Source organism: Phacochoerus africanus, chromosome 6 (genome assembly GCF_016906955.1).
Source record: "Phacochoerus africanus isolate WHEZ1 chromosome 6, ROS_Pafr_v1, whole genome shotgun sequence".
NCBI lineage: Eukaryota > Metazoa > Chordata > Mammalia > Artiodactyla > Suidae > Phacochoerus > Phacochoerus africanus.
The window spans coordinates 79,396,672-79,416,564 of record NC_062549.1 but is presented as its reverse complement, the minus strand read 5'-3'; positions in this window follow the sequence as shown (position 1 = coordinate 79,416,564).

Genomic DNA, 19,893 nt, shown 5'->3' with positions numbered 1-19,893 from the left:
TGGCTGTAATATTTACTGAGAGCTTATTTTGAACAAGGCATTATTCTACATGATTTCCATACATTGACTATTTAATTTTCACACTAACCCCAAGGAATAAGTTATTTCTTCTCCCTATTTTTGCACTTAAAAAAACCCAAGTTCCAGAGAACTTCCTCAGTGTTACAAAGCCAGTAAGTGCGGAAGCCAAGACTGAAACAAGGCAACCTGACTTTACATAAAACGATCTCAACATTTACACCATTCTCAGAAGTTTCTAAATGCAATAAATGACGACTGATCATTTGAAATGGAAAAGAAGTAACAATAAACCCAAATGTACAGCCAACATTAAAATATTGTTACCACTATATAGGAAGCATGGTCTGAAATGACAGAATTGGAGTTCATACTGACATCTGGGTTAGAGCCCAGACAACCAAAAGCACCTGCATGTTAACCAGCTCTTTGACGGCCGTTTTCTGTACAGTAAAGATGGAACCCAAATACATTCAGAACTGCAGTGAAATCCAATCTAACAGGCCCATTGGCTAAGGTGCCACCCAGAATGGTTTACGAACGTGAATGCTGTTCCCAAATCGGTCATTTTAAAGGTAAACTAAAAAGATGGGATTCTTAAGTGCTCACCAGGACTTGGGCTAATGAAAATATGCTCCTGACTTCAGATGTGTGTGAAAAGAAATGAAGTGAAGCAAAGAGATGATGGTTTCCTCTGTGGCTCTCAGGAGAAACAGACCAAGCGAGGATAAAATGAATGGAAACGTAAGTGAGAGGTTCACGTTCAGGAGTTGGCTCGCAGGGTCGTGTGGGGCTGGTGAGTTGGAAACTCATGCAGGCCTAATGGAGCAGCTGTGGCATGAAGTGTCCCTCAGGAAAACTCAGTATTTGCCTTCAAGGCCGTTCACCTGATTGGGCGAGGCCCACCATCCTCATGGAGGATGATCTTTTATTCAGTGTCATTGACTATAGACATTACCTACAGCACACCTCCACTGCAGCTCCTGGGCTAGTGTGTGGTTGAATCCCTAGGTACCAAAGCTTCGCCCAGTTAACACATAAAACTAACCGTAGCAAGTTCTAAACATTCAGTGACAGTCCCTGGGTTAGTGATTAAACTGTGATGGAAATAAAATGCTGAATGACTGTAATGGTCTAAATACCTCCAAAAGGGTGACAGAGTGACAGGTAATAAACTGTGCAGCAAAGAAAGAATGAGAACGACTCTGAAGTTTGGACAATGGATGAGAGAAGGAAAAAAATGTGTCAGGTCTTGCAGAAAGACTGGAAATGAACCGAAAATTCTACATGGTCATTTAGAAGGAGAGTTTATCTTCAAGTGTTCGATTAATGTGATCTGCTCCTGGGTGGGAGAACAGCCTGTTGTACGTTTGGTGGCTCAGGGTTTTCTGTGTCAGACACATTTTTGTGATATTTGCAGGTTTCATAAGTGACCTACACTGTGTAAAAATAACTACGATAATTTTACGCTCATACAAAATGACAAGTCTGATTGTTATCTGTAAGATTGAGAAAATATGGATACCTTGGAAGTAGAAAACAAAGAACAGAAGAAGCAAGTCTAGCCTTTTTGTTAGGACTAAGCCACACTACCAACGTCCGAAGACAGAATATCTGGAAATTGTGATCTCTTCACAGATTGCAGTGGAAAGGCTTCCGTATTAGCACTACCTAAAAACTGTATAAAATAAGAGCAAAATTAAACCCTAAGGATCCTAGTTAACGGCAGTGTATGACTTTGTACGCCTGTGGCCTTGGGTGGATCACTCAACAGTTCTCAACAGGACTTTGCTCGTCCGTAAACTTGGGGTAACACCGCCTACTTGGCAGAATGGTTGTGGGGATACAGGGCGCTCAAAGGTCCCTGGCATCATCTCTCTTGTAGGAGGATTAGTAAGTGTTGTTAATCTGGAGTAGTATTAAGAGGTTGACTCGATAAACCACGTGTTAAAACAAAGGAGAGGACTAGGAACCATGCCAACTGCCAACCTCTCACCCACGTCAATGCCTGCATCCTGGACTTTGCGGACATGTGGGGTCACGCCGAGGGCGGGTTCTGGGATTGGCTTCTTTCACCTTCTGTGATGTCAAGATTCATCCATGGTGTGGCAAGTACCAGTATTTTGTCTTTTTTAATGGTTGTAAAATGTTCCATTGTGTTGATGTATCATATTTTATTTACCAGTTCATCACTTCCTGAGCATTTGGGTTGTTTCCACTTTGGGGCTGTTAGGAAAGACGTTGCTATGAATATTCATGAACAAGCTTTAGGTGGACAGGTGTTCAATCTCTCGGGTGAACATCCAGGAGCACAATTGCTGTGTCCTATCAGAACTCTGTTTAACGTCTTGAGGAACGAAAACACTGTTTTCCAAGGTGGCTCCGTCATTTATAATCTCACTGTCCTGTCAAGTGTGTTCCAATTATTCCACAAACTTATAGACTATATAATATAGTTAAAAACTATATCTATCCTACTTGGTGCAGGATGGCATTTTGTATCCCAATGCATTTTCCTGATGACTAATGATGTTGAGCATCTTTTCATCTGCTCCCCACCCACTTGTAGATCTTCTTTCAAGAAGTGCCTATTCAAACCCATCATCCATTTTTATTTAGATTTCATCCTTTTATTGTGGAGTTGCAAGAGTTTTGAAAAAGTTGATTTGGATACTTTGTCCAGTGCTCTTTGCCTTTACGGAGGAGACAGTTATCAAGTCCTGCTTTGCTCTTTCGGCTGATGTCACTTTATCTCTTATTTTTGGACAATCTAAATGCCAGAAGAAGTGTCCCTGTGAGCAGTGTCAGTGGTACCACAGTGATTCAGCAGTGCCAACTCTGTGCCTGTCACACATATTCCTGACTAGATGTGCGCAGTGGACGGAGAATGGAGTCAGGCTCCTGGGGACAATGGGGACCACAGGGGGTCTCGCAGGACGAGCATCCAGGTGCTGCTGATGGCGCTGCTCTGCCCAAATGCCTACAGAGAAGGATCTTTGTGTCAGTGTTTCAGTCAGATGGTGAGCTTACAATGAAGGAATCAAATTGAACACAGCCACGGGTCCATGCGTGAAAATCTCAGGTCTCTTTTCCAGTGAGCGGTGGAAGGAGCATCACGCATTGTTGGTCTTTTCTGTAAACACCCGAACCCAGAGTGATGGCAGTCAATAGCGTTATTGCTCCAATGGGAAAAGGATGACATGTGTTACTGGAACAAATTCTCAAGCAGAAAGGAAGTGACTAGCATTGTATCACCTGGTTTCACTCTGAGTTATTTCAGTCCATTTACTGATACTTTTCAAATAAGAACAAATTCCTTGTCTTTGCGGTACTTTAAGTCAGTTCTTAGAGAATGGAGATCGTTTGGCTCAGGGTTGAGGAAAAATTATCATGGCATTCATTTTTAGAATTCAATCTTAATTCACGTCAAACCCCAAGAAAAAAAAAACTAAACCTTCTCAGGAAACAGATAATCAAGGCTAGGCTTGTCTATTTTCACAATAACCGAGAAGTTGGTTGCTCATTTACACAGAAATTTTCCTGACTATGCCTAGTTTCTGAGCCATTTTTCAGCACTGCCTCAACATGAATTCTATCAAACACTTCTGCAGCCCCATCCCAGATAACAATGAACACTATTCATAGCCCTTCTGCCCTTGACCCTTGACCAACATCAAAAGAACGTCTAAAGGCCATCCTTAGGGCAGGGCACTTCCTGACCTTGGGGACAAAGCACAATGGAACCAGTCCAGAAGGAACCTTCTTCTTGTCCCGACCTTCTTGTACAATCAGGAGACACGCAGCTGGTGTTGATCTTTTCCCATTGAGGCTCAGGGTCAGCAGCTTTAGAGATGGGAGCCATCCCGATGGAAATAAAACCCCCACATTGAAAAGTTAGGCTATAGCCCTTCCTGCCTTAAACCCTGGTGCCCGCTTCTGTTCTGTACCAATAAATGCCCTTTGTGGCCTGTTCCCCAGAATAGGGCACTTTCATCTGCTTTAGAAACCCATGCAGGAATTCTCATCATGGCTCGGTGGTTAAAGAACCCAACTAGTGTCCATGAGGATGCAGGTTCGATCCTGGCCTTGCTCACTGGGTTAAGGATCCAGTGTTGCCGTGAGCTGTGGTATAGGTCGCAGACACGGCTCGCATCCCAAGTTGCTGTGGGCTGTGGTGTAGGCCGGCAGCTGCAGCTCTGATTTGACCCCTAGCCTGGGAACTTCCATATGCCGTGGGTGTGGCCCTAAAAAGACAAAAGACGAAAAAAAAAAAAAAAGGAAAGAAAAGAAAAGAAAGAGACTTGTTCAGGCATGTGTCCTTTCTGCTCAACAATTTTCTCCTGGCATCTGGATCCCGTCTGCAGCCTCCTGTCAGGAGAAGCTGCTTCTCCTGTCATCTGACAGTTTTTGAGCCAAACTTCTGTCTAAAATCATCAACCCACCCTTTGCTGGGTCAGAGTCTCCAGGCCTAGACCTTCACCTCCTTTTGCTCTAAGTTGACATGTAAGGACGTTGCTTTTCTGGAATCACACTCGTGTCTGTGGCGCGCCTCTTATGCAGGCCGGCACCCCCACATAAAAGCTGCATGTTCAATATGAGATAAAAGGTGTTTCAAGAAAGTGCAAAGTTCTGAATCTGCTGGCACAGCTGCAATGACACCTGCACGAATTTCCTTCCCTTTTTACCACAGTCTTTACATCGGATTCACTCTTCTTGAAGTGGTGGCACCCACAGCCACAGACCTCAAACTATGTCGCATATTTAACTTCTTGTTGTGTCTGACTTTTCTCTGCTTCTTGAGAGCACTTCCAGGGTCACCACCTGCACTTTATGTGGTTTTTCATGGTGTTATTCAAGGTTCATGGTGTTGCACCAAACACGATGGGAGATACGCGAGAACTGCAGGATCACTTTTTACTGCGATGTGAGGTTTACTGGAGAGAAGGCTGCTCATGGTTTAAGCAGAAACCCACATGCCTGAGCTCCAAGCTGTTGCCGCAGGAGGGCTGCAGGGTTAAGAGAGCGGCACAGAATGAACTACAGTTAAATGTGTGCAGCTATGACTTCCATCAGCTTACACGTGTGTCCATTGCAAAAGCCACGTGTATGGTCTGTGAGTGTTTGTGTAACTTCTGATGAATTTTAGCTTTGTGTAATAGATTTGTGTATATTTTATGGTGGCAAATGGTAAAATAGTATCTACATGGATTTTATGCATTCATGACATACCTAACTTTTCTTATTTTTTTGATATTTTCAGGCTACCTGTTTTGTCTGCTAGCTTTTGGAAATTCTCACATATCCAAAAAAAAATTTCCAATATTTTTAATGAAAAAATCTGCCCATAGATGGACCTGCACAATTCATGCCTGTGTTGTTCAAGAGTCAATCACACCTGTTAGAAATACAGCAATGGGCTGTGGGGTTGGTGAGAACTCGCTCTGTTTGCAACATTTCTGTTCATCTAAACCTGTTCTAAAATAAAAGTTTTTTTTTAAACATCTAGCAAAGGCTATAGGCTGCCCCATTAGAGACTGTGCCTGAGGTGAATCCCTGAATTTTCTCATGACAGGATGTCACCATAGGGCCCGTTCTCATTGTCCGTGTCAGCTATTAGGGTCACAGAATCCTGCCCCGTGACCTCCTGTGAATTGTCTGGGTGTGGTGGTCAGAGCTCAGAACAAAAAAGAGAACTTGGACTGCAATAAACTTACATTGAAGGTTTTCTGAACCGTCTGTGTGGGACCATGTGCATGAACAGGAGAGGAACTGTTGCGTTCGTCACTGAGATTCTGAGGCCGTTTTCTACAATACAGTCTCACGGACCTGGATTGGTCCCTTGGCTGCATTGCAACGTGTGACCATACAAGCTACAGCGGCAGGAAGTGCTGTGTGGGGCTGGGGCCAGTTGATGTGGGATGTTCGCTCATGTCCATTCTGGAGACTCTCTGTTTTTGTGGAGCAAAAAGGTTATTTCCAGTAAGCCTGTCGCCTCTCTGGGAAGGCGTTTAGAGAGGCTTACACGGGACATGCAGGATTTGGGGTCCGTGTGTGTGTGTGTGTGTGTGTGTGTGTGTATACAGAAATTAAAAGGAAAACATTCTTCAGGAAAGGCATTTTCCATTAGACCCGGCCAGAGTGGAGGGAGGGCTTGTATGTGTTGGAGAGAAAAGCGACCCTCCGGCTGTCCCCCCAACCCCCAGCAAGCGTGGCCCTGGAACTTGTCATCCCAACACCCTAATGGACCCACCTTGCTGGTTTTCCTGACGTAGACTGGACTAGGGGTACGAGCCCCGTTTCTCATTTTCTACTATACGTTTCAATTTATCTTAGCAAATAGAATCATGCTTTTTCATAAATGCTTTTTTCTAAAATTCAACATTATCACCACAGGTACAGGAAATTAAAGTGTAGAAATAGTGAATTTCTGAATACCTTATTAAAAGATAGGAGAGTAAATCTCTAAAATTCTTTGTGGAACTTGGTGGGGAAGAAATTAAGCAGCAACACAGAAGACGCAGGATTCAGAGTTTGTTTTTTTTTGCCCTATGTGCTCATTGTTGCTACAGGGCCTGCTGAGCTGTGGCTGGAAATGCATATCTCAATTCAAAGTTGCCTCTGTCAGGTGAATGAAAATGTTTTCAATTTTTGCTAGCCATTTTGTAACTGTAAATGGAATCCTAGTCCAGTACATTTTCAAAAGTCTGAAATGAAATTTAAGTTTAAATTCCTACATTAAAGATTTGTCTTGCTAGAAGTTCCCATTGTGGCTCAGCAGCAATGAGCTCGACTAGTATCCATGAGACTCAGGTTCAATCCCTGGCCTCGCTCAGTGGGTTAAAGATCTAGCGTTGCCATGAGCTGTGGTGTAGGTCGAAGACACGGTTCAGATCTGCTGTTGCTGTGCTTGTGGTGTAGGATGTAGCTCCAGTTTGACACCTGGGAACTTTCATAGACCAAGGTACGGCCCTAAAAATAAAAAAATTAAAAAAAAAAAAAGATTTGTAATGCTGACAAAAATATTCAGTATATTTTCACTCACTCTACTTTCAGAAGTCTAGTGTGTCTTTCTCTATTTACAAATATTTTCATAATTTAGTAAAATTCAAATATCAATATATACAATATAATTAGTTTGGGTAAAGCAAGTTCCATAAGATGGGAGGTATTTTCACATTACCTGTTTCCCGGAGCGGGGAATCACGGTCTCCCTTTAGCGCAGGGGATGCTGGAGAAATGCTTTTAATATCTTGAGAAATGACAGCGCCAGTTTCTGTCTTCATGGGACATGATGGAAAGGCTCGTTCCTTTAAACATTTATGCTGACACCTGATTAAGGACACGCACGACGGAAATAATCTTTCCTCTACCCTTCTGAGTTCTTGGGGAGCCCACAAAGATAGGAGACTCAGAAGGCAGCTGGATGCCCAAGGCTACGGACCATCCTGTCTAAGGAAAGGGAGGCTCAGGGCTTCAGAGCAGAAGGACAATTCCTGGGGACACAGGAGCAGGAGCCAGTAGCTCTGCAAGGTGCCCCGACCTGCAGACAAGCCTCTCCAGTGAGAAAATCATTTCTGGTGGTGCTTACTTCCTGGTACTAGCCTCCTTTTTAATTTAATTTTCTTTATAATTATTGATTTCCTTTACAAAAGGGTGACTTCTCCTCTGTTTTCAGAGTTTCTCCTGTGTCTGCACTTTCTTAAAATTATTCGGCTCAGAATAATTCTTGGGTCAGGCAGTTATATTCTGCCCTCTCCTTCGACCTCCCCCGCCCCAGTCTTGTTCCCCACCTCTGTCATACCTCTGTTTCGAGGGTGGGGGTTACCATGGTAAGTTATCTCTACGAAGTTTCATCATTTAAGGTCATTAAATATTTTAAAAATGTTATACTTTGGCTCACAATCCAATTCACTCTTAATTTCTAGGTATATGAAGAAACATTTACTAGAGTACATGGTGTAAGTGATTATTGGAGAACAATTACATGGAAAAAATAAAGAAAGACAAAGCCTAATTAGAAACACATTTTTTATTCATTTATTTATTTATTTTTGCTTTTTAAGGCCCCACCTATGGCATATGGAAGTTCCCAGGCTAGGAGCGGAATTGGAGCTGCAGCTCCTGGCCTACACCACAGCCACAGTAACACCAGATCTGAGATCTGCCTGCGATCTACACCACAGCTCATGGCAATACCGGATCCTTAACCCACTGAACAAGGTCAGGGATCGTACCTGCAGGTTCATTACCACTAAGCCACAATTGGAATGCCAGACACAGATTTTTATTGACATTTTCTATCTTTAGATAATGAGAAAATTACTGCTATCCATTTCTCAAAGTAATGTAATTTTTAACCCACTGAACGAGGCCAGGGATCGAACCTGCAACCTCATGGTTCCTAGTCGGATTCATTAGCCACTGCACAACGACGGGAACTCCAGTCCTTTAATTTTATTTTTGGAACAGGACGTTCTCAGGGAAAGGCGTCCTATAGATACCCTGTCTCAACATAGCAAAACCTGAGCAGAAAAGACCCTTCCTGGAAATACAGCCCAGTAAATTAAAAAAAGAAGATCCTGAAGTCTCACTTAAACCCTTTAACAGAATTATTTTCTTTCCTCCTTTCATAAATATTTATTATAATTAATTAATGTGTTCTAGCCAACTGCCTCGGCAGACGTACTGAGATTATTTATGTCAGGGTCTATACCCAGCTAGTAATAAAATATACGCTGCATTCAGTATGCAGGTTGAAGATATAAATAACAGAATGACCTCTGAGCTGTGTGTTTTGGATGATATTTTGGAAGACATAATAGATACAACTTTTGGCTGAGAATTAAGTATGATTTGCATAATTATATCTTGAATTTATTCTCCTTATTTTTTATGTATTTCCACAGTTGTAAAGATCTCATGACTATTTGTGTGAGTGGCATGACACTAACAATTCTGTATAAATCTATAAATATTTTTCTTTTTAATCATCAAAGGAAATCAACTATTTAGGCTCTAGTAGGGGAATGAGTTTGAAAAATCATTTGTTAGGTTTTATGCTAGATTATTGATGAGAGAACAAGTAGAAAGCACTATAGGAAGGAGGACCTCAGGGACCCTGTTGTGGTGAGACAGTGAATGCCATGGTGGCCTGTTTTTGCTTTTTTTTCTTCATATTTGAAGGTCAAAATTGCTCTAGATCACTTTTTTAAAATATGAAAATCCAATAGTTTTTGCAATTTTCAAGATTTACTTCATTGTAAACTTTTTAGAAATCTGAAGTTCTTCACTCCCAGCACCGACCAGCCAGGTTCCAGGGGGTGAGGGGCTGGGGCAGGGGTGGGCACAGACATCCCCCCCCCGTGACCACGGGCAGAGAACCCAGCCTGTGTCATCCCACGTCGCCATAGGAAGGAACTGTCCCAGCCTCCAGATCTAGCTGGACCAGGTCTAGGAAGAAGAGACAAATCCTGCTGGGGTTGGGGTGGTGAAAACATGAGCAGGACCACAGAGCTCCTGTACCGCTGCCGGGGCCGAGGGTTTAGGGCTTACCCTCAGCATCCTTGGCCAGGCGTCCCCGGAGGTCTCAGGGTGGATCCTTCAACACGGGGACGCAGGATCCCTTCCCATCAGGATCCCCTCGGAAGGAAGCCCTTTCGTCCTTCTTCCAGGGTCTCTCTCAGCCTCGTCCTTCTTCAGGGGAGGTGGTCGCAGCATCGAAGCCTGGGCCAGTCTGCTTGAAGGCAGCTCAGACCCTAAAATGACAGGGAGAGGAAAATAAGCTGGCCGTCCCTGAGCTGCTGGCCATCCCCCCGGCGTCCAGCCGTCCCTGGTCCTCGAGCTTGGCATGATGTGTGGGGCCTGAACTGTGATTCTGGTAGGTGAACTTTCTTGTAATGGAATGGATAAAGGGATTTTGGTATAAGAGGAAAAGCGTGAACTTATTCTACCAATAACCTTGGCATCCCCCCCCAAAGGTAACTATTTCTCATCCACGCTGATTTACAAGGAGCCCAGGCGACGATCTGGGATGGAAGGTCCCTGGAGTGTGTTGGCTGGTGATTTTCTCCTCAGAGCTCCTCCAGGAGCCCAGGAACAACTAAGACAAAACAGAGGCCGGATGTTCCGTATCCCGAGAAAATACGGCAAAGTCCATTTCAGTACTGCCTTCAATATCTGCTCACTGGCCTTCTTAGAAAAAAACGCTGTCCAAACATAATCTAGGATTGAAAACATATCATTAATCAAATTAATGTTTTCTAGCATTTGGCTTGAATTTTTTAAACTGATAGTAAGGAAGATGTAAAAGCCATAAAAAAAAAGAAGTAAAAGCCATGTCTTATCACCTTAAACTCTATTACCTGATGAAGTAGTAAGACAATTTGAGTAATACACAAGATTCTTTTGAAGCTGCCAAATTATCATGATCACCTGCAGGTTTCTTAGCCCATAATCTAATCTTATTTACATATAAATTAAAGTCTGTTCTAGACTGCTTCAAAACCAAAACAAGTCTGGGGAAGAGTAACTCCCAGAGCCCGAAATTCTCACCTGTTTCCTCTGAGAAGTGAGTGAACCTGGTGAGAACAAGGTGCAGACATTACTGCTTAGTTCCCAGGGCAAAGAAGCGGGAAACTAATACATAACCCCCAATGATATGAGGCCACGGTTTCCACCTGCCTCCATGGAACCCCCTCCTGGTTGACATGGGGAATGAAGTCGGGAAGCAGTGGATGTGAAGGAGAGATGGGTAGGGGGGGCGTGGCGGGTAGGAAGAAGAAAAGAAGGAAGGAAAAGCAAAGATAGAAATATAATGGTACCTACACCACAGCTCACAGCAATACTGGATCCTTAACCCACTGAGCGAGGTCAGAAATCGAACCCCCAACCTCATGGTTCCTAGTTGTGTTTGTTAACCACTGAGCTATGACTGGAACTCCCTGGAATAACATCTTTAAGCATTAAAGGAAAAAAACCCCTGAATTCTGTTTATTTATTTTTTACTTTAGCCATGCCCATGGAATGCAAAAATTCCTGGGCCAGAGATTGAACCTGCACCACAGCAGTAACCAGAGCCATAGCAGCGACAACACCTTAACTTGCTGAGCCACCAGGGAACTTAAAAAAAAAAAACCAAAGCTGAATTCAAAAGTGAGGGGTAGGGAGTTCCCATGGGGCACAGCAGGTTCATGGTCCAGCATGGCCCCTGAAGCGGCTCAGGTTTCTACTGTGGCGCAGGTTGGTTGGTTCCATCTCTGGGCTGGAAATTGCAAGTGAACTGAATGTCCAGGGAGGGGATCCAGTGGTTTTCACCTCCTAGAGGAGGGCAGGAATAACCCCTAAGAATTGCTTTAAATTTTGAGCAAAAGGCTGTGGGGCCATGGGTCACCTGTGACACTTCATATTCCTGGGGACAGAAGAGCACGAGTAACTTGTGGTCTTCCATGAGCTCATGTATGAGGACCTTCCAAAGCTCTGAAACCGTAACAGCCACGTGTGGCTGTGGAATTTTATTTTGTGTAGTTCTATCAATGTTGAGTGAATTGGTTGGTATAAATACTTCAACTTAGTTTCCCTGTTTTGTTTTTTTTTTCCACAGAAAACAAAGGTGAATTTTTTATTACAAAAAAGTGTCATATTTTAATAGAAGAAACAGCACAATGTCAGAAAACAATATACTACACCTTTGAGGAACCTACAGGCAGGCTATTTCTAAATTGACAAACACGGTGGTGGTGTTTGTTAAAATAAAAAACCCTGAAGTCTGGAGTTTAAAGTATGGAGAGGTAGCCTGCTCTTAAGAGTTAACTGTATCTGGTTTCTAGAAAAATAAAGATGTTTGAAATTGAGAAAAAAAGAACAATAGTAAATAGAGAAATAGACAAACAGTCACTGGTTATGAAAGATTTTAACAAACATCTATCAGCAAGTTTTGGGAAAAGTAGCTGAAATGTCAGTGAAGTTATGGCAGATTTGAAGACCATTATGGATCATCTCGACCTAATGTATAAGACACTTTGCCCAATAGCTTTATATGCACACTAGCTGGGACTGCTTATGGAACATTTGTCCAAAGAAATAAAGAGCCTGGCTGTAAAGTGCTATAACATACTTTCAAAGTTCTGAAATACTGTTTCTGATAGTTTTTACCAATCTTATTGAGTTATGAATGGCATACACTGAAGTGCCCATATTGAAAGTATACAGCTTGATGTTTTGTCTCATGTAGACACCTAGAAAAGCATCCCTTAAGAAAAATAATGAACACAGCATCTCTCGGTAAACTTGCAGTTCTCTCCCAGCTGTCCTTGTTCCCCTCCAGCCCCATCCTGGGGAGCAAAGTGGTTGTGTCTGTTCCTGCAGATGAGTCTGGATCCTCTAGAATTGATTCTATATGATCACATACCCACGATGTTGCATTTATCAATACTTCATTCTTCTCTGTCAGTGAGTTCTAGTCCATTGTGGGATAAACCTCAAACTTTTAATCTACTGAGGGATATTCTGGTTGTTTGGGGCTATGAACAATTATCTCCAAGATGTGTAGAACCACATGCTTTTAATTCTCTTGGGTAAATAATTAGGAGTGAGAGGATGGGTCATAGAGTGTGTGCACGTTATCACCTAAGGAATATGTCAAGTTGTTTTACGAAGTTGTTGTTCCATTTACTTTCCACATGTGAGGCTCTCAGTGGCTTCACACATTTCATGTTCCCGCCAGTGCGTGGTCTGGTCATCCTTTAAATGCAGGCTTTTGGTTAGGTGCTTAGCAGTATGCCATTGTGGTTTCATTTGCATTTCCTTAATACCCACCTATGTTAATCATCTATCTACTTACTTGCAATCCAAATATTTCATTAATGAATTTTCAGTTCAAATATTTTGTCCAAAATTTTATTTGATTGCTTGCTTTATTAATAAGTTTGAGGGGGCTTTATTTTTTTTTGCATTCTGATAATAAGCCTTCTATCATATATGTGAGTTGCAAGCCCATTTTTTTCTAGGTATGATTTGTCTTTCATTATTTTTAAAGTATCTTTCAAAGAACAAGAAGTTTTACATTCTAATAAAGTCCAATTGATCAATTATTTTCTTTTATGCCTTGTGTTTTGGGTATTAAATAAAGAAAACATTTGATTAACTCAAGCTCACAAAGATTTTCTCCTGTGGTTTCTTCAGGTATGTTTTTTTTTGTTGTTGTTGTTTTTGTCTTTTTTGCCATTTCTTGGGCTGCTCTTGCAGCATATGGAGGTTCCCAGGCTAGGGGTCCAATCGGAGCTGTAGCCACCGGCCTACACCAGAGCCACAGCAACAAGGGATCCAAGCCATGTCTGCAAGCTACACCACAGCTCACAGCAACGCCGGATCGTTAACCTACTGAGCAAGGGCAGGGACCGAACCCGCAACCTCATGGTTCCTAGTCGGATTCGTTAACCACTGCACCACGACGGGAACTCCCTGTTTTTTTTTATCTTTAGGATTTTTCTTTGGGTCTACAAGCCACGTTGAGTTAATTTTTTAAATTGGTATGAAGAATACTTTTTTTTGTATATGAATATTCAATTATTTCAATACTGGTTTGTTGAAAATGCTATAATTTCTTCAACTAATTGCCTTTGCACCTTTCTGAAAACTGTCCATATTTACATAGCATGCTCCCATAGTCTATAGTTGTTTCATACGTAATCATGGTACTATCACAATAAAATAATAAAAAGAGCAGAAATCAATAAAATAAAACTGAGAAGCTGAACTGAGAAAACAAATATTTGCTATTTGAAAATATTGATCAAATTAATAAACACCTAGCAAGAATAACACAAACTCCAAAAGATAAAACACAAATATCCAAAACCAAGAATGAAATAACAATATGTCCCAAATTCATGAAGACACTAGAAGGATAATAAGGAAATATTACAATAGTTATATATCAATACTTTTGATAGCCTAAATAAAACTGACAAGTGGCTTTAAAAATGCAAAATCTTAATATCTCTTTATCTAGTAAATAAAATGTAATTGAAAAACCTCCCACAGAAAAGTCTAGGTCCAGACACACTGAATGCAATCAAACATTTTCAGAAAAACCAATAACAATTTTATACGAACTCTGTCAGAATCAGTGAGTCCATGCAATCTGCTCTCTAGGTCTCTGAGTGCACAGGGACAGCGGGCCTGGGACCCCCCACAGCACAGTGAGGTCCATGGAGGCTTCCGCACAAAGCAGTCCTGTGGGCTCTTGCCTCCAGTCACCCTGAGGCTGAGCTGGCTGGTTGCCATGGGATGCTTGTTGCTAGGAGACTAAGGATGCCGAGAACTTGTGTGGCGCAGGTGCCACCCTCGACCCTCCATCCCTTTTCACTCCATCCTGATTGCTTCCCCACTTTCTTCCATTTCCTTCGTCATTTTCCCTCAGACATTCCTTCAGGAACTGTGTGTTAAATCCTTTCTACTTCTTGCCTCAAAGAAACTAAAACCCTTGGAGAGAGTGGATGGCACCAGGAGTGTCTGAGAAAACAAGTGGTTTTCACACCGAGTGCCCTGGGAAGGAGAGAGAGCTGCTCTCCCAATGCGGAGCCCGGTATCCGTGGAGCCCGGTATCCACAGAGCCCAGGTATCCACGGAGCCCGCTATCCACTGATCGCCTCTGAGCATCTCTTGACCCACTTTAACTGTGAACTGACATCTCCACCCACCCTGGACTCTCCAGGGGTCAGCTTCCGAGACTGCCCAGATCATGGTGAGGGGAAGGGGATGTGGGTGACAGCCTCAGCCTCCATTGTCATGGCTGTAATGTGACCTATTACCTCCCTCTACTGCTTCCCTCGGGCAGGACAGGACGGCCTGCGTCCACCAGGTGCTGCCAAGCTGCGGGGCTCTAGCCACTAACACAAACGAGGGGAAAGAGAAAGTTTAAAACAGTGCTCTTTACAAAAGCCTCAACAATATGAAATATTTAGAGTAAATCTGACAAAAGTGCAAGACCTGTGGATTGATAAATTGTTAAAAAATGCCAAGAGAAGGTAAAAATAAATGGAGAGATGGCCTTCGTACACAGATGAAAAGATTCAATATTGATAAGAGGTCAATTCTCCCCAGATTGGTGTGTATACTCAATGCCACCCCAGTCAAAATGTCATCAGATATGTTTTGTAGAGGCCAATTCTAAAATTCATATGGAAACACAGAGGATGGAGAATAGCCATAACAGCTTTACATAAAAAAGGAAAACAATTGGAGAAATTATCCTGATAGGAGGATTCCAAGGATTATTAAAAATCTACAACAGTAATATTAATAATGTTAATAATAATATAATTATTAATCTATATAATTAATAATAATAATATCCATATCAAGTGTGATATGGAACTTGAAGATAGACCAATAGTACAGTAAAACACAATAGGGTCCAAAAATAAACACGTGTTCAATTAATTTTTCAGCTAAGGTGTGAAGACAGGTCCAATTCTAAAACAAATTTTCTGCAAATGTGTTAGAATCATCGCCCCCCCCCCCAAACACTATGAACTTTAATTCATATATTGCATCACATCCAAAAATCAAAGTTGAATACTTCTGCTGTTCAAAATGAGCTGTTAGGAGAAAGAAAAGACAAGCTTCAGAGAGATAAAATGTCACATTATGTATCGTTTAAAGAAATTGTACTCAAAAAGTATAAAGACTTCTCAAAACTCAATACTGAGAAAACAAACAGACCTTTTTTTTTTTTTTTTTTTTTTTAAATGGGCAGAAGGAGTTCCTGTTGTGGCACAGTGGAAATGAATCTGACTAGGAATCATGAGGTTGCAGGTTCAATCCCTAGCCTCAGTGGGTTAAGGACCCAGCGTTGTCATGAGCTGTGGTCTAGGCTGGAGATGCGGCTCGGATCTGATGTTGCTGTGGCTGTGGTGTAGGCCAGCAGCTGTAGCTCCGATTGGACCCCTAGCCTGGGAAACTCCATATGCTGGGGGTGTGGGCCTAAACATACAAACAAAAACAAAAACAAAACCCACAAAAACTAAATGGGCAGAAGATTTGAGAAGGCGCTTGATAAAGATATTTGAATGGTAAACAGCACAATGCTCAGTATTGTTAGTCATTAGGAAAACATGAATTAAATGGCACTGAGACATCACTGCATACCATTTGGAAGGAGTTAAAATTAACATGACTGCCCACAGCGAGTCAAAGGAGCAGCAGCTGAAATTCTCTTACACTCCTGTTGGGAAAGGAAAACCATACAATCCTTCAGGTAGGCAGTTCAGCAGTTTCTAAAAGCGTGGAATAATCCCCTATTGTGGTGGATTGATGGCAATGCTGCAAAGGTCTGTTCACACCCTAATCCCAGGAGCCTGGGACTGTTACCTTGCACGGTGAAATACTTAGGACCTTGAAGAACTAAGGTTAGTAAGTCTCTTGAGAAATGGAGCTCGTCCTGGATGAGGGTCTCACTGGGGTCAGCGTCTTCAGAAGTAGAAGCAGGGGGTGATCTCGGAGAGAGACAGCCTTGAGTGATGGCTCGAAGCGACATCTTAATTCCCTGCTCAGGCATTGACCTCGGGCAGCCTGGGTGAAAACCAGGAATCCCAGCCTCTAGAGCAGCTAGAGGTTAAAAGCAAAATTGCCCTTATTCTTACCCCCATCAAAAGCAAGAAAGTTTCAAGGAGGCAAAGACTATAAAAACAGGTAGAAAGTTTATTCTTAAAGATGCAGTACCACGACGAGACTCCAGACGAGACTGTGGGAGAGCAGGGAAGCAGTTTAGAAGCAAAATGGCACATTCAGAGAGGAGCGTGGATGCCCCTGTGGGTGGGGAGCCTGCCAAAGGTGACTTAAATCTCTTACATCAGGCAGTCCTTCTGGGTCTCTGCTTTCCTTTGGCCAGTTGTCTTGTTATATTTCTCCCACCAGACTGGAGCCAGCCCCTCCCCCCACCTCCAAGATGCTTGTGCATCTTTTGGTCAAGATGGATTCCAGAGCAAAGGCTTATGGGAGGGGACGGTTACAAGGACTTATTATGCCTGGTGCCCCCTCCCTTTCTGACCCTGAGGGGTCTTTCTGCACACATGTGGCTGGGGTCTCCCTGACCCCTCGGATGGGAAGTATGTGACCTCTTGGCCTTGTGCCAGAGCAGGGCTCAGCCCCTCTCTGCCTCCTCTGCTGAAAGTGTGCACAGAGGCAGAGTCCAGTCCTTGGCCTTGTTCCTGTTGTTGTTTCTGTCTCAGAGTATAAACAGGCGGCTGGTTGTACATGTCCGTTCTGGATTCCTCCTACCTCCTGCCTCAAGCAGAGGAGGCCGTGTGGCCAGGGAGCCAGATGCTGGAGGATGTGGACTCAGATCAAGGCTGAGGGGCCCCAGGAGTGAGAGGAGCCTGGAGGGGTCCTCCCCAGGGCCCTCAAGACCCTTCAACTCCAGACTTTTGGCCCGGGAGCTGTGAAGAAATACCTTCTTGTTGTTTGAAGGTGTCGAGTCTATGGTACTTGGTGACAGCCGTCTGGGAAAGTAACCCTGTACCATGCGAGCAGCCACCCACTCCTGGGTGCCCCCAAGAGAAATGAAAATACGTGTCCGCAGAGGTTCTATACGTGAACGTACAGAAATTGGGGCTGACGTGAACGTCGGTCATCTTGGGTCTGAGGATAAGTCTGCGGTGGGAACTTACGTCAAAACCTCTGACGCCCTCTGGTTTACCACACATCCAAATATCAGAACAAAGCTGTTTACAAATGTTTTAAAAACCTGAAAATATAACATCTCTGTTTTGGGAATACATCACTGATAAAAACAGTTATCATAACATCATATGTTTTATCACATTAGTACATGAAGTTCTCTAGAAACCTGTGTCCCCGTTTGGGTGCAGGATCTTTGATCTTCTCCCACTAAACCATTAAACTTTGATGCCTGCCTAGTTTCTCTCTGCTTTAATTGCTATTGTAGGAGGTAAAGGAGTAACAGACTGAAAGTCAGTTAGGGCAAGCGCAAACACACTGACAAAGAAAGCCGAGATCTGGAGTCTCGTCGGGGCGCAGCAGAAATGAATCCAACTGGGAACTGTGAGGTTTCGGGTTTGATCCCTGGCCTCACTCAGTGCATTAAGGATCTGGTGTTGCTGTGAGCTGTGGTGTAGGTTGAAGACACAGCTTGGATCCCACATTGCTGTGGCTGTGGTGCAGGCCAGCAGCTGTAGCTCTGATTCGACCCCTAGCCTGGGAACCTCCATATGCGGCAGGTATGGCCCTAAAAAGAAAAAAAAAAAAAAAGAAAAGAAAAAGGCAAGATACAAGATGTTTCAGTCATGTATGACTGCGAATATCTTCCTCATCCACTTATTTATGGTGGACAAGTCCTCAGTTGGATATCACACTTTTCAAACACCTAAACATCCTGATATTAATCAATATGTTCAATTAATCAATATGTTTATATTCATAGACATATAAAACCAATCCATCACATAGTATATGAAACAAAAAAAGACCAAGTTAAACAAGAAAATAACTGTATAAATAACTCTCGAGAATTATCCACGCTTAAGTAAAGTGGTGTATGTACATATAGATGATTTTCCAAACTCCTGTTTATTTTCCTGGTTTTATAAACTCATCTTTCTAATACTCTCTGCAACTAGAATTAGAGAGATGTTTTGAAAGATTAAGAGGTTGATATTTGCAAATCTCCTTAATGGCACAAAATGTCATATAAATGCTAATTTTCTTGGGTATTTACTAATTCTGAAGCAAATCTCAACAACTCCTTGCATTTTAAAAAAGCTTCTTACCACAGGAATTCAATGCACATTTTCAACATTAATTGAATCTGCCAATGCGCCTGAGAGTAGACAGTGCGTGTATTGACCCAGTTTTGCCAGTGCCTGAAGTCCTCGGGCTCAGCTGACAAGTGGGCTTGGGCAGTGAGGCATCCTCTAAGTTAGAAGTGTTCATTCAGTAGGTCAGAAAAGGAATCTGCTTAGCTGTGCTCTAGAAAGTCAAAACAATTAATGCACCATCTAAGATTGCAGAACTAGACTTTTCAAGGTTTGATTTATTATTTTATTCTGTGATAGCAATTATTTTCATGGTTAGGCAGAAACTTAGACTTCATTCATTCCAAACCATGCCATTGATGTAATTTTTATAGGATTACTTGGTTTTGGTGATGCTTCCTTGGTTAATTTATTACTTAAAAAAGTAAATGAATATACTTTGCACATGCCTGTGTATTCAGTGTGTGGAGTATAATAACACCCAAAGGCATAATGCACTGAAAGGAGCCTCTTCCCCTTCCCTGTCCCAGGTTGCTGGTCCCTCCTGTGATTCCCACAAATACGGCTGTGTTCCCGCCTAGCTCTGTGCCAGTCAATGCACCTGTGTCTCTGTCCCTATTACTCTTTGCAGAACAGCCTCATTCTCTTTAGTGGCATTGTACGGGTTGTAACATAATTTATTTAATTAGTTCCTGACTGATGGGCATTGATGTTGCTTCAAATAATTTGCTGCCAAGAAAATTCCCGAGTGTACATGCTTTTTCTGCATGCGTCAGTGCATCTGTGCTATAAATACCTTGGAGTTCTGCTAGCTTATCTGCCTCAGATTCTGGTGGCTCTGATCAGCCCCCAGAAAGTCGAGAGGAAAAGAGAGCGAGTTGAGAAATCAGGAAAGCTGGAGGTGTTTGCAACTGGGGGATGTGTCTCTGGCCTGAGAGAGAAGGCAGCCATTGCCATGGGCAGAGGCGGGCTTGTGGGATCCTGATCTCCTGTCCTGGCAGGGCCTGGGGACAAGCAGTGCCCTTCTCCACACCTGCTGGAGACCTGGGGCTGGTCTCTGAGCTTCCAAGAGCAGCAGCTGCAGGGCTGGGCTTCAGAGGAG